The sequence below is a fragment of the Salmo trutta genome, chromosome 2 (assembly GCF_901001165.1).
Source record: "Salmo trutta chromosome 2, fSalTru1.1, whole genome shotgun sequence".
NCBI classification, from domain to species: domain Eukaryota; kingdom Metazoa; phylum Chordata; class Actinopteri; order Salmoniformes; family Salmonidae; genus Salmo; species Salmo trutta.
Window position 1 is genome coordinate 33,842,089 of NC_042958.1, and position 11,705 is coordinate 33,853,793.

Below are 11,705 nucleotides of genomic sequence, written 5' to 3' on the forward strand. Positions count from 1 at the left end.
TTGGAAAGCCAAGCTCTATACACCAATTGGCAACACCCACTCCTCACAGGTGTAAACACTAGTTGCTGAATTGTTCACTTAGAAATCAGAGCTTTAGCGCTGTAAAAGGCCACAGATGAGCTCTCCTGTTTTGGAGGGAAAAGGAAGTCAATGATGAAGCAAGAGCTAGAAGTGAAGGAGTGAGAGGAAGAGGAGGACGAGGAAGGACAGATGTCTCAGATGAGATCAGGGCCCCATTGGTTGACCATGTGCTCAACCATGGATTGAGTATGAGGGAGGCTGGGTAGAGTTCAGCCCAACCTGAGCCGCTACACGGTTGCATCTATCATCCGTACATTCAGAAATGAGAACCGGTAAGTTACCTACCATCTACACTAAGCTCTTTATGTATGTATACTGTAGTATACTGCAGTCTGACATATCAGTAGGCCTGTGTTACTCCGTGATTGTTGGCCAATGTTACAGTAGTCATTTCATATTGAAAGAAAATGTATTATTTTAGCTTACTGTAACCAATCATATCATATTTGTGGATCTTCTGCAGAACTGAGATACGGCCAGGCCATGGTGGAAGAACAGGTTGAGTTCTGCTCTTCACACCAGAACAAGAGACCGCTATTGTGAACATGGTGGTGGCAAACAATACTATTAGACTACAAGAAATCCAGAACCAAATAATAGCAGACAACACAATATTCAATAACATTCACCAGGTGGGCTTGTCTACATTGGTGGGCTTGTCTACAATACCGTGTATTACAGCACAACCGAATCTGGATGAAACAGGTCTACAGGGCGTCATTTGAGCGAAACCCAGAGAGGGTTAAAGAACAGCGCTATGAATATGTGCAAATAAGTACTATACTGTGAATTTACTATCGTATCAGCACTGTATAGACACATTACAGGACTGTCATCCTGTGTATTGTGCCTCACCATATTGACTGCTCTAGGTCTATGTCACATATTGTCTTGTTGTCTGTTTCAGAGAGTCTTGGAACTGGATGCCGCTGCAATTCAGCACGTTTATATTTACATGGATGAGGCTGGCTTAACCTAGCCAAAAGAACGGGATGGAACATTATTGGCCACGTGCCATTGTGAAGGTCCCTGGACATCGTGGAGGGAATATCACCATGTGCGCAGCCGTTAGCCAGCAAGGCATCCTCCATCACCATGCCAACCTTGGTCTCTACAACACCGCCATTCTCATCACATTCCTGGACACACTTACATGGCATCCTCATTCCAGCTGAGCAGAGGGGTGGGACCAGAGCAGCCCAGGTATGTTGTCATCTGGGACAACGTGAGTTTCCACCGGGCTGCTCTGATCCGCAACTGGTTAATCGACCACCCACAATTTATTGTTCTATACCTTCCACCATATTCCCCATTCCTAAACCCAACTGAAGAGTTTTTTTCGGCATGGCGATGGAAGGCGTATGACCGCCATCCCCTCGCACGGATGCCTCTTCTCCAGGCAACGGAGGATGCATGTGGTGAAGTTGATGTGGGGGCTTTCGGCGGCTGGATCCTCCAGAAGATTGTTCCCCACTGTTTAGCCAGGGAGAACATCGCTTGTGATGTAGATGAAGTGCTGTGGCCAGATCAAAATAGGAGGCAGGATGCAGCCTAATGTCTTTTCTCTTACATTTTGCATGTGTTTTTGTCTTTTTGTGTTTAGAGTTTTGAATGAATGAGACACTTTCATTTTGTCTTGTTGTACAGAAAACCCTTTATCTTACTGAATGTTTTTCCTGGTTTTCTCCTGTTGGGTATGGAAAGTGTTACATACAAAACACAATGTTCAAAAAGACTGCCTTTTGGAAATAAATGACAATGTTTTTGTTACTGTATTGCATTTGTGTGTGTTTATTTATGTATATTTGAAAAGTTATACATTACTGTAACAATCTTTTACAACCGGCTACAGTGTAACAATGAAAAGGCATAAACCTACTGATGGGATATTCATAGTAGTGTTTTGTGTTGAGCACATCTGTGTGTTGTTGGTTGGTAGACAGAGCTATTCACATGAAGCATGTGTGTCAGTTTGATGTAAAAAAAAAACATTTTGGAAAGAGCTAAAGCAGTGTTTGCTAGAGATTTGTAGAGTTTTGTGTTTAGAGTTTTGGGAAAATGGCTCAAAGATTCAGCAAATGAGGGCCTCTCGGGTGGTGCAGTGGTCTAAGGCACTGCATTGCAGTGCTAGCTGTGCCACCAGAGACTCTAGGTTTGAGCCCAGGCTCTGTTGCAGCTGGCCGTTACCGGGAGGCCCAAGGGGTGGCGTACAATTGGTCTAGCGTAGATGTCCTTGGCTGGCAGAGATGTCCTTGACTCCCGTGGTGGGCTGGGTGCAGTGCATGCTCACCAGGTCGCTAGGTGTACAGTGTTTCCTCTGACACATTGGTGCGGTTGGATGTGTGCTGTGTTAAGAAGTGGGTTGGGTTGGGTTGGGTTGGGTTTTGAAGGACACATGGCCTTTGCCTCTCCTGAGTCGGTATGGGAGTTGCAGCAATGAGACAAGACAGTAACTTCTAACAATTGGATACATGAAAAGGGGAGTAAAATGTGTGTAAACAATTATGGAAACCTGCTATAAGTTGCATGGTCTCATTTTGTGTTCAATAATAGTGGTGAGCATGATTTTACCTGTTGTGGATAGGGGGCAGTATTTTCACGGCCGGATAAAAAACGTACCCAAATTAATCTGGTTACTACTCTTGCCCAGAAACTAGAATATGCATATAATTAGTAGATTTGGATAGAAAACACTCTAAAGTTTCTAAAACTGTTTGAATGGTGTCTGTGAGTATAACAGAACTCATATGGCAGGCAAAAACCTGACAAGATTCCAAGTAGGAAGTGGCCTGTCTGACAATTTGTAGTCCTTCTGTTGCATCTCTATCAAAATTACAGCATCTGAGCTGTTACGTGACACTTTCTAAGGCTTCCATTGGCTCTCTAAAGCCTTCAGAAAGCGGATTGACGCGTCTCCTGTCTCTGGGCAGATAACAGCTGCAGAGTTTGTCAGTGGTCTGCCTGGGGACAGAGAGACTGGAGATGCGCAGTCACGAGATCTCGCCATTTTTTTTCTTTCCCTCTTTGAATGAATACAACGTTGTCCGGTTGGAATATTATCGCTATTTCACGAGAAAAATAGCATAAAAATTGATTTTAAACAGCGTTTCACATGCTTCTAAGTACGGTAATGGAACATTTTGAATTTTTTTGTCAGGAAATGCGCTCGCACGTTACCCTTTGGATAGTGACCTGAACGCACGAACAAAACGGAGGTATTTGGATGTAACTATGGATTATTTGGAACCAAAACAACATTTGTTGTTGAAGTAGAAGTCCTGGGAGTGCATTCTGACGAAGAACAGCAAAGGTAATCCAATTTTTCTAATAGTAATTCTGAGTTTAGTGAGCCCGGAAGTTGGTGGGTGTCTGAATAGCTAGCCTGTGATGGCTGAGCTATGTACATTTACATTTACATTTTACATTTATGTCATTTAGCAGATGCTCTTATCCAGAGCGACTTACAAATTGGTGCATTCACCTTATGATATCCAGTGGAACAACCACTTTACAATAGTACATCTATATGTACTCAGAATATTGCAAAATATGCTTTCGCTGAAAAGCTATTTTAAAATCTGACACAGCGATTGCATAAAGGAGTTATGTATCTATAATTCTTAAAATAATTGTTATGTATTTTGTCAACGTTTATCATGAGTAATTTAGTAAATTCACCGGAAGTTTTCGGTGGGTATGCTAGTTCTGAACATCACATGCTAATGTAAAAATATGTTTTTTGATATAAATATGAACTTCATTGAACAAAACATGCATGTATTGTATAACATAATGTCCTAGGAGTGTCATCTGGTGAAGATCATCAAAAGTTAATGCTGCATTTAGCTGTGTTTTGTGTTTTGTGACATATACGCTTGCTTTGAAAATGGCTGTGTGATTATTTTTCGCTGGGTACTCTCCTGACATAATCTAATGTTTTGCTTTCGCTGTAAAGCCTTTTTGAAATTGGACAATGTAGTTGGATTAACGAGAGTCTTATCTTTCAAATGGTGTAAAATAGTCATATGTTTGAGAAATTGAAGTTATAGCATTTTTAAGGTTTTTGTATTTCGCGCCACGCTCTACCATTGGATATTTGGCGAGGCGTTCCGCAAGCGGAACGTCTGTCCTCAACACGTTTTAATGACTCTGTACCCCACACATACAATTATCTGTAAGGTCCCTCAATCGAGTAATGAATTTCAAACACAAAGACCAGGGAGGTTTTTCAATGCCTCGCGAAGAATAAAAAAGCAGGCGCTGAATATCCCTTTGAGCACAGGTGAAGTTATTAATTAGGCTTTGGATGGTGAATCAATACACCCAGCCACTAAGATACAGGCTTCCTTTCTAACTCAGTTGCCGGAGAGGTAGCAAACCACCCCGGGATTTCACCATGAGGCCAATGGGGATTTTAAAACAGTTACAGAGTTTAATGGTTGTGATATGAGAAAACTGAGGATGGATCAACAACGTTGTAGTTACTCCACAATATCAACCTAAATGACAGAGTAAAAAGGACGAAGTTGTGAATGAGAATGCAAATATTCCAAAACATGCATCCTGTTTGCAACAAGGCACTAATACTGCAAACATTTGGCAAAGAAATGAAAGTTTTATCGTGAATAAAAAGCATTATGTTTGGGCCAAATCCAACACATCACTAAGTATAACTATATATTTTCAAGCATAGTGGTGGCTGTATCATGTTATGGGTATGCTTGTCATCGGCAAGGACTAGGATACTTTTTTTAGGATAGAAAATAAATGGAAAACAGCTATAGAGCTCCATTTTTATGGAATGGTCTGACTACCCATGTGAGAGACGCAGACTCAGTCTCAACCTTTAAGTCTTTACTGAAGACTTATCTCTTCAGTGGGTCCTATGATTAAGTATAGTCTGGCCCAGGAGTGTGAAGGTGAACGGAAAGGCTGGAGCAACGAACCGCCCTTGCTGTCTCTGCCTTGCCGGTTCCCCTCTTTCCACTGGGATTCTCTGCCTCTAACCCTATTACAGGGGCTGAGTCACTGACTTACTGGTGATCTTCCATGCCGTCCATGGGAGGGGTGCGTCACTTGAGTGGGTTGAGTCACTGACGTGGTCTTCCTGTCTGGGTTGGCATCCCCCCCTTGGGTTGTGCCATGGCGGAGATTTTTGTGGGCTATACTCGACCTTGTCTTCGGACGGTAAGTTGGTGGTTGTAGACATCCCTCTAGTGGTGTGGGGGCTGTGCTTTGGCAAAGTGGGTGGGGTTATATCCTGCCTGTTTGGCCCTGTCCGGGGGTATCATCGGATGGGGCCACAGTGTCTTCTGATCCCTCCTGTCTCAGCCTCCAGTATTTATGCTGCAGTAGTTTATGTGTCGGGGGGCTAGGGTCAGTCTGTTACATCTGGAGTATTCTCTTGTCTTATCCGGTGTCCTGTGTGAATTTAAATATGCTCTCTCTAATTCTCTCTTTCTCTCTTTCTTTCTTTCTTTCTCTCGGAGGACCTGAGCCCTAGGACCATGCCTCGGGACTACCTGGCATGATGACTCCTTGCTGTCCCCAGTCCACCTGGCCATGCTGCTGCTCCAGTTTCAACTGTTCTGCCTGCGGCTACGGAACCCTGACCTGTTCACCGGACGTGCTTGTTGCACCCTCGACAACTACTATGATTATTATTATTTGACCATGCTGGTCATTTATGAACATTTTAACATCTTGACCATGTTCTGTTATAATATCCACCCGGCACAGCCAGAAGAGGACTGGCCACCCCTCATAGCCTGGTTCCTCTCTAGGTTTCTTCCTAGGTTTTTGGCCTTTCTAGGGAGTTTTTCCTAGGGATTTTTCCTAGCCACCGTGCTTCTTTCACATGCATTGCTTGCTGTTTGGGGTTTTAGGCTGGGTTTCTGTACAGCACTTTGAGATTTCAGCTGATATACGAAGGGCTATATAAATACATTTGATTTGATTTAAATTTGATTTGACTATAAGCACAGGCAAAACCGTAGAGGAAAACCTGATTCAGTCTGATTTCCAACAGACACTGGGAGACAAATTCACCTTTCAGCAGGACAATAACCTAAAACACAAGGCCAAATCTACACTTACCAAGTTGGTTACCAGGAATTTTCCTGAGTGGCCTAGTTAGTTTTGACTTAATTCAGCTTGAAAATCTATGGCAAGATTTGAAAATGTCTGTCTAGCAATGATCAACAATCAACTTGACAGAGCTTGAAGAATAAAATAAATAAATAATATTGCACAATCCAAAGTTCTTAGAGACTTACCAAAAAAGACACTTCAACAAATTTGATATTTCTGTATTTCAATTTCAGTACATATGTAAAAATGTAAATAAAATAAACATATATTGACTTTGTCATTATGGGGAATTGTGTCCATTTTTTATTCGGCTGTAACACAACAAAATGTGGAGTAAGTCAAGGGGTACGAATACTTTCGGAAGGCACTGTAGTCTCTCATGATGTTCCTAACCCTGGCAGTCATTCTGAATGCAGGCCGCAAATGAATAAAAATGTCAACTGTTGGATATCCTACTGGCTGGATTCCAATTGGCATTACACTTCACTTTGCAAGTCAACATATTGTGACTTGCAGGTAGAGTTGCAAAATTCTGGCAACTTTCCTAAATTTCCCAGGATTTCCAGAAATCCCAGTTGGAAACTTCCTGAAAAATGGACGGAATAAGCAGGACATTTTGGCACAGTTACTGGAATTCTACAACCCTACTTGCAGGCTGGGTGTGGCCTGCAAACAATGAGTTTCAGGCCACTGTATAAGACTAAGACTAAGTCTCAAAATGTAATATGTACTGCATTGTCAGAGTTGAATTATAACATTTGGGGATTGTGGGGATTGTGACAGGACTGAAAAAGAACAAATTCAACAACCATGTCTCTGTCACTAACAAATACAGCCATTGCTGATAACTCTACAATTCACTCAAAAAGGCAAGGCACACTGGGAAGTTATATTACAGTTTTTGCTTACACATGATTTCTGAAACTACGGATCCTTTTCTCTAGACTCTACACACAAAACCCCAAAACACACACACAACATGCAAAACGTCACACATCTCTTGCAAAACCAAACACTATATTCAAAACCATTTTAACTCTTCTCAAAATTGTGTTTTTGCATCAAAACTCTACACACAAACCATCAAATGATTAGCTCTTATACACGTCAACTACACATGTTCAGTGTGCAGTGGAGCAGTATGTATGCATTTTCAGTATATATTTACACTATAAACAGAAATGCAATGTATTTCTTTCTCCAAACATTGCATTTTCATCCAGATTTCGGGATGAATAGTAACAGACAAAACAAATACAGTAGAAGATAAACAAATAGGCTTGTTCTTGTCCTCCTTCTCGTCCTCTTCCTTGTCCTTGTCCTCTTCCTCCTCCTACTCCTTGTCCCCCTCTTACTCTCATTTCTCTTCCTCTATCTCGCTCTCCAAAATTGGCCTCCATTGTTGTCCAAGCCAAGAAAGCCAACCTGATGCTTATTTATAGTGCTCAAGCTCTGATTTCTAAGTGAAGAAATTAGCTATATGTGTTTTCACACGTGATCACTGGGTGTAAGTACTTGGTAAATGCTTGTGGCATTTGGAATGGCAGTGTTTTCCAAATGAAACACAAGACCTGTTAGTTTTGAATGATGTGTCTAATGTAGAGAACTGTGTTTAGTGTTTTGCAAAAAGAGTGTTTTACAATTGCAAACTGAGTGTAAAGCAGATAATGTGCTTGCAGTTTTGCAGACTTGATCTGAAGATTAGGTACATGAGTTAATGGTTTCACTGAGTATGCCTCAAGTACCACTTTTAGTGTGTAAGCGATTGTAAAAAATTGTAAAGGCATGGCTTAATGGGTGCATGGTTTTCAGTTAGTTATTTTTGGCCAGCTGTAAGTGGGAGTGTTGTACCAGTTTAACTGGTCTATTGTAGAGTTACATCATATTATAGGTGTGGCTTAGTGGGGGCTTGGCTTTCAGTTGGTTCTTTTGGCCTGATGTAAGTGTTGTACCAGTTTAACTGGCCTATGTTAGAGGTATATTATGTTAGGGGTGTGGTGTGGTGTGGTGTGGTGGGGGCTGTTTTTATACTAAAAAAGCACTAAAATCCCTTTGAACACTAGTGAATGCGTGGTATCATTGCATCTGGCTCATTAGAATATTTTGAAGCGTGCCTTGTAGGGGCTTTGTTTGTTGCATCCGTTAGTGAGAATGCTGCACCAATTTAACTGAAATGTGGTGCTAGTTCACTAATAATTAAATGTTTGTAGGGGACAGATCAGAGTGACAGCAAGTCTCAGACCTTTACCGCATGTCCTTTTGGTCTGTTTTGCATTATAATCACAGACAGTTTGGAAGCCTTTGCTTAGGCTTCTGGAAATGCAAGGGGATATAAAACATAGACAATTCATAAATGTCATGGGATATTCAAACACTTGAAACCAACCTACTTGCACTAAACCCATGGAATTGCTGTAAAATACCAACATGAGTACAATAGCATTGTCTCTGATATTAAAGTAATTTACATGAAGCTGGTGGTAAGTTACAGTAAATGTTATAGTATCATACCTGACACTAGCCAGATATGGAACAAATTACATGAAAAGGTATTTCGTTGCAAATAAAAACTTGGTGAATACCAATGAATCATTAACTACAACAATGTTCTCAGTAATGGTTATAGAAATGTTTCACTCGCTATGACTGTGATATGCACTGACTGTAAGTCACTCTGGACAAGAGCGTCTGCAAACTGACCAAAATGTAAATATAAAAATGAGGACTTGCAAAGCAATCACTGCTGAGTATTATTCTAATGAGCTCAGCCCTCAAACATGGCCTTGTTAGGGGCGGAGCTCATTAGAATAATACTCAGCAGTGTGCTTTGCAAGTGTTCCTTTTTACCTTTACATTTTGGTCATTTAGCAGACACTCCTATCCAGAGCGACTTACAGTCAATGCATTAAAGTAAGGTAGATAAACAAGAAAATACCACAGTCATAGCAAGTAAAAAGATGGTGACCATTACAAATAATATTGTTGTAGCTATTTTATTTAACCAGGCAAGTCAGTTCAGAACAACTTCTTATTTACAATGATGGCCTAGGAACAGTGGGTTAACTGCCTTGTTCAGGGGCAGAAAACAGATTTTTACCTTGTCAGCTCGGGGATTTGATCTAGCAACCTTTTGGTTATTGGCCCAACGCTCTAACCGCCCCAGGCAGGGGGGATAAATGCAAGTACATTTGTTTTTGTATGAGAAAATACTAAATACATTTATTGTAATTATAATGTTACAAAATACATTAATTTTACTTCAGGCCAGTCAAATACAGATTACAAAAGGTATTGAAATACCTATATTAAATACAGAAATACAGCTCATTGTTTGCACTAGCTACTTGCACTGTGAATATGCAACAGTTTGCTAACCACTGTGCTTCCAGTAATGCACTGCAAATTCTAGAAATACAGCATGTTGCTGTAGTCAGTCAGGTGTTACAGTAATATTCTGCACGTTTGTGTTTCAGTAAAGTTCCTGTAAAGCTATAGTAATTGACTGGCTTCTGTGCTGCCAGTATTATTTCCAGTGTAGCCTACAACATAATTGCAAATGTCAACCCGAGACTGTTGAACGGACGTTTGCTTCACTCAGTTACGGTCAATAAAACAGAACTTGACTAATTCGACAGAAAGTCAAACTGCCCAACCAGATTTTCCTCTGATAATGACTACAAGTTTCCCATCATATAAACTAACAATATCAGATTTTTTGATTGATGACACGCGCGTGATCTTGTTAGAATACATATCCAAAGACGCATTCAGTAGGCTATATTAGATATGACTTACCCCACATCTCAGAAGAAACGAGCCCTACATGGGAAAAGAACGGACTTCTCGCTCAATCTTTTGCTTTTCCATGTGTTCACTTTGTTGCTCCTCGTCTGGACCTAGAGTGAGTGTTTATGATAGCGCGACGAATAGATACAGCGGCTTCGGAATGAACCATAGCCAAGGAAAGGGGGAGATAAGTCCATCACAGCGGTTGTCCGCCATCAGAAAATATATATATTTTTAAACATTTAATCAGTATTACTTATATGTTAACGCCTACGGTGGTTATCATTTGGAAGGGTGTTTCTTTATTGCATAATTTGTGCACAATGTCATTCCATTGCCAGTTATTCCCTCCCAATATGCAAAGATCAATAAACTGTATATCTTGTAAGATTAATAGCCTATATCGTGCTTGAGAGGAACGGTGGTTAGAAGTTTGAAAATGCCAAGGAAACGTGACCATCTATGGCCCCTTATCCATCCCTCACCAGAACTCATATCACATCAATTATTTATTTTCGCACAAAAGCAATTTTAATTTCATTTGTCTCAACACACGTGGGTGAATGTAATTTATAATCAAGTTTCTTACAGCTGAACGAAATGAGGCTTCTCCAGCGGGACACCTCTCCCGCCGTCCTGGAAATTGTTTAAATCTCTCTGGATGCTTAGCTTAATTAAATCCACAAAATTCATTACCAGCATTCACCTTTCAAAAATACAATATGGACTGAAAGCTTAACATCACAAGTTATCAGGTTTTGAATAATCAGCTTTTGATTATTGATCAAGCACTCAAAGTGTATATTTTATTGTTACTTGGTTTGACAATGCCATGCACTTGTCAATCCACATGCTTTCAAGGCGGTTAAACACCGTAGCTTTGAGTTGAACATGGTTGAGCGACCCTGTGAGTAAAAAACGCTAGAAATAGGATGTGCCGCGGGAGGCAAGCCATCAGTCAGAGCGTTGCTGTCTGTTCAGCACCACAAGCAGACGGCTTTGTTAAATCAGCACCATGGACAGCAACCACCCGGTCTCTCTCAACAACTGCCCACTTTATGGAAATTCTGCAATCCACTTGGCAGCACGCAAGCAATCACGTGTTAACATACAACAATATATATTTTTGGCCACTCTTAGACTTGTGGAGGAATTCTCTGGTGGACGAGATTACTCTTAGGCCAACCTCTGCCATTTATGCTCCCGGTTACCACTTTCACACACTCTAAGTTCTACCCTACAGCACTGCATTAAACGCCCTACAGTGTGTGGCTTCCAGGATCAAGTAGCTTCAAGGAACCTAGGGTATTGTTGTAAAAGGCCTCCAGCAAGTATTTGCCCATATATTCTACTCCTTTCACTGCGGGTGCTGAGGCTCTACTTTGGACGAGTTACACACTCTTTGTTCTTTTTTTAAACACATCCATGTGTCTAGTTAGGGATGACACACGTTGTGTTACATTTAACATGATTTGTGTACATTTATCAACACATTTTGTGCCAATTCCTGCAATAAATGTGTTAAAAGCTGACAACCATACAACACACCCTGATGTGTTAGATTATTGACCAATCACATTGGATCCGAAGTTGCTTAGAAAATATGTTGTGTTATTTTTTATTTTAACACATCTGTGTGTCTAGTTAGGGATGACACATTGTGTTACTTTTAACACAATCACTGTCTTGGCACATTAACACATGATCTGGGTACATTTTTCAACACAGTGATTATGTTAATCTTTTAC

At 40.9% G+C, this 11,705-nt stretch overlaps 1 protein-coding gene across 1 annotated transcript in view; it reads right to left on the bottom strand.

Annotated features, from left to right (window-relative positions):
* Positions 1-10,028, bottom strand: part of LOC115148330 (5-hydroxytryptamine receptor 5A-like) — a 44,554-nt gene extending 34,526 nt beyond the window's left edge. The window contains exon 1 of the mRNA XM_029690254.1: positions 9,967-10,028. The gene's annotated coding sequence lies outside the window, so the exon portion shown is untranslated. The remainder of the gene's footprint in view (positions 1-9,966) is intronic.
* Positions 10,029-11,705: the final 1,677 nt, after the last annotated feature.